Below are 4,858 nucleotides of genomic sequence, written 5' to 3'. Positions count from 1 at the left end.
ATCAAGTTACTCGAGTCAATAAGCCCAAAAGATCTCACCATCTAACTGGTTATTAACATTTTCCATAAGATCTTCTCTTGCTCAATACCAAAGAAATAAAAAAAATAAAATAAAATAAAAAACAGAAGCATGAAAACAGATAACTCAAACCTTGAAAAGGAAAAAATGGGAATAAATAGTTAAAGTAAGTAAGGCTCATTTTTAACTTTCGCGTGCTTTTATTTATTTATTTATTTATTATTATTATTATTATTATTATTATTATTATTATTATTATTATTATTATTATTATTATTATTATTATTATGTGATTGGTCTCTTTTTTTATATCTTCTCTTTTCCAAAGAAAACATTGAGAATGCAAGAAGATGTGAATGAGAAGGGATAAGATGAAAGTAAAAGACAGAACAATTAAAGGAATGAATTGTACACCAATCATCATGGAAGAATATAAATACAAGAAATATAATCGAGTTTGAAGGAAAAACAAGGAAAAGTTTGACGATTTTGCAGAAATATCTTTTTCTCCTATGCCAAATCTTCATACCCTAGTTCTCTAGATTTTTGCTTTGATTTTTCTCTCCATTTTCTTTCTAATGGTACAAACCCATTCTTATGACCTAAACAAACTTTTCTATTTATAGTGGTCAAAGAATTTTAAGACCTGTGCTTCAGAAAAAGAGTCGAAACGGATGAAAAAATACTCAGAAAAATTTAAAAATAGCATAAAGGAGTTTAATGAAGTTTGACTGTGCAAACTGTGGCAAATAGAGTTTTGGGGAAACCGCGATCAATAGCAGTGCGGGCTGAGCCCTTTTTGCCGCACTTGTTACTGTAGTATGTGGATGCCTTTCTTTCGCTTATCTTCGTTGTAATTTCTTTCGCTTATCTTCATTAGATGTTAATAGATCGTGAGATAAAGGTAATGATATATTGTACTCCAATAATGAAAGGCACCTTCTAATAGTAATTGAAATTTTATATTTTATTCTTATCGTATAAGTTGATCTAATGAGATTAGAGGTAGCAAGGAGCTTTCTTGCATCACATATATCTCTTTATTTATGAACTATATCGGACATTTGTCGCATAGCACAATTTGCATCAAACTTTTCCTCATCTGTATACTTATTTTGTAATTGATAAATCAGATACTATTTTGGACCTTCATATACGTTAGTGAGAGTTCATTCCTACAATTGTAAATTATATAAGCTTTCCCTTACTTGCATACTTTTTCTTTTTTCGATTATAAGGTTTAAATTCTGATGTATGGATAAATATAAAAGTTATGAGGTAGCAAAGTGCGAACAAAAAAGATGTTTAACCTAACCCAATCCCGTAAACTTTAGTAAAATAAATCTTATTAGACAGCTTATACATTAGGTTCTGATTCAGATCCCTATATGGACCCAAAAATAATATTGTATGGAAAAGTTGTTTATAGTTACTTCAAATAATTATTCGTCTCTGTTTGTCATGTAAAGATAAGTAGATAAAAACATCATCTCAGAGAAAAGAGGAAAAACGGAATAGAGCAAGGACACAAATCTAATCTATTGAACATAACAAAAATTTCGTTAGAAAAAAAATTGTGTTTATGATTTATGTTGACGAAATATTGTTCGACCAAAATACCGCAAGTGTATGATTTGTTAACAAGTAGTAAAATGGATTTTAAGTCCAAAAATCGTTCCCACAAAGATTTTACAAGTTTAAGTTCAAGTTCAAGTTAAATTAGCCTTAACCAAAACTATAAAAATTGGTGATTTTTCTCTAACTAAATTATGATCCAACAACCTACAAATAAATGTAAAACCTAGATTATTAAAATCAATACAAAATTATAATTAAATTCAAGTTTTATAAAAATATGATGATGAAACCCACACTAGGATCCCAACTCCCTTTACATTAATCCCCTTTAACCCGGAATTTATAAATTGGACAACACAATTCAATTATAAATATCAATATTTCTAATATGTTGAACAATCTTTCTCCACTAGAATTAAACATATTCTTACATCCGACCCGATTGTCTATTTCTATGATGGATATGAATATATAAAAATGCATTAAAGATTTATGAATATTTAAGATCACGTAAAAATAGTGGCACAATTAACACTACAATTATAGTTCTATGATTAGAACAAGTTAACAAATCTAGAAGGTTCTCAAAGAATAATAGGAAATGAACAAAGATGGAAATTAAAGAGAAATAGTAATTATTCTCCTTAATTATCCGTTGAGGTATACATTAAAAGCCTTTCATTTAGGGAGTGTATTCAATTGACACTTTTAATGACTTTTTGAAATTCTAAAAATTTAGAGATATTCAATGTAGACTTTTTGTGATACTTTAAAAGTATTGATGTATTCAATTGAAACTTTTATAAGCTTTTAAGAAGTTTCGAAAAGACACATTGTATTCAATTGAGACTTTTATAAATTTCAAAAAAGCCTTTAAAAGTTATGATGTATTCAATTGAAACTTTTTAGAAATCTCTATAAATTTTGAGGTATTCAAATTTTAATGGCATCTAGAGATTTTAATAAAAGTCTCTAGAATATTAACTTTTAACCAGAAAACACTTATAAAATCTCAAAATTTGTCTCTCATTAATCATGAGATTTTGGGAGACTTTCACAAGAATTCTTTTTTAATTTTTTTCCTTCTATGAACATTAAAGGTATGATTAATTTTTTTTTCTATTGATTATATTTATTTCCATATATCTTTATCTCTTTCTTATTGTTTATCTCTATTTTCTGTGAAGAAAATAAATTGGGTTCTAGTAACTTTTTTTCATTTTTTTATTCTTTTTTTTTTGTGAAAATATCTATATTTTTATTAAATTATAAATTTTTTATGAAAATTTTATAATTAAATTTAAATATATTAATTTTTATTTATTTTTAAAAGTATATTTTATTAATAATATTGAATATTAAAGTTATTGTTTATCATATGTATGCGCATATATTTTTTATTTATTTAATTAAAGTCTTAATTTTTTATTCTTTTTAAAATAAATTTTTATTATATTAGAAGGTGAAGAGGAAGGAAAATTGTGGAAACTACCACATCATATGTAAGAATTTCACATTATTGTACTGGATCAATGTGAATTCTACATCAAGTGAAAATCTTTAAAAAGTCTCTTGAATTCTACAAAATTCTATAAACGTTTTAAAATTAAAGTCTATAGAAGTTTACGAAATGCTTCAACTAATTCTATATAAGTTTACTAAAGTTACAATTAAATACAAGTTTTATAAAAATATGATGATGAAACCTGCACTAGGATCCCGACTCCATTTATATCAATCCCTTTTAACCCGAAATTTATAAATTTGACAACACGATTCAATTATTAAATCAACATTTCCAATTTGTTTAACAATCTCTTTCCAGTAAAATTAAACAAATTCTTACATGTGACCCGACTATATATTTCTATGACAAATATGAATATATAAAAATGCATTGGAGTTTATGAATACTAAAGCTTATGCAAAACATAGCGGTACAATTAACACTATAATTATAGTTCTACAATTGGAAGGTGTTACCAAGTCTAGAAGGTTCTCCAAAAGTTATATGAAATGAATGAAAAGTGAAATTAACAAAGAAATAGTAATTATTCTCCTTGATTATTTGTTGAGGTATTCATTAAAAGCCTTCCATTTATGGGGTGTATTCAATTGAAATTTTTAATAACTTTTTAAGATTTAAAAAGTTTAGGATATTCAATTAAGACTTTTATAAATTTTTAAAAAGTCTCTAAAAGTTACAATGTTCAGTTTAAATATTTTAGAAGTCTCTATAAGTCTTGCGATAATCGATTTTTAATGAATTCCAGAGACCTTTATAAAAGTTTCTAGAGTATTAACTTTTAAATAGAAAGTATTCAAAGAATCTCAAATTTTTTTTCTTATTAATCATGAGTTTTGGGAGACTTTCACAAGAAAAATGATTTTATTTATTTATTTTTAATCTTTCTTTGCTTTTGTCCTTCTACGAATATTAGAGGTGTCCATATATCTTTCTCTCTTTCTTATTATTTATTTCTATTTTCTATAAATAAAAATTTAAATTGAATTCTTGTAACTTTTTTTTTGCTTTTTTCATTCAACTTTTTGTGAAAACATCTTTTTTTTTTATTAAATTACAAAATTTATATGAAAATTTTATAATTAAATTTGAATATATTGAATTTTATTTATTTTTTAAAGTATATTATATTAATAATATTGAATATTAAATTTATTTTTTATCATATACATGTATAATTTTGTTTATTATTTATTTAATTAAGACCTTAAATTTTTATTATTTTAAAATATTTTTTTTTATTATATAAGAAGGTGAAGATGAAAGAAAATTGGGAAAACTACCACCTTGTATGTAAGAATTTCACATTATTGTATTGGATCAACGTGAATTTTACATCAAATGAAAGTCTTTAAAAAAGTCTATAAAACGTTTTAAAATGAAAGTCAATAGAAGTTTGCAAAATACTTCCACCATGTCTATATAAATCTATGAAAAAGCTACGAAATCCACAGAAGTCGTCACTTAAAAAAAGTGCATCAAAATCTTCAAGAGTCTCAATTGAATACACCTATTTTAATGAGCCAAAGATCAAATCACCTTCAATAAATGCTTACCTTAATTTCCCATACCGGGAACCCAAATGAATATAGTAGAATTACCTGGATTAGGAAGAATTTAGTAACCAGAGAAAGAGCAAACAATCTAGATGCCCAATAATTATAGAAATAAGATAAGTGATTTGAAAGCAATAACCGACAGAAATGATTGCAATTGAAGGGCCTTCCAAGCTACACA

Source organism: Olea europaea, chromosome 9 (assembly GCF_002742605.1).
Source record: "Olea europaea var. sylvestris chromosome 9, O_europaea_v1, whole genome shotgun sequence".
In the NCBI taxonomy this organism is placed as follows: Eukaryota; Viridiplantae; Streptophyta; class Magnoliopsida; order Lamiales; family Oleaceae; genus Olea; species Olea europaea.
Note: the sequence above shows the minus strand (reverse complement) of the source record.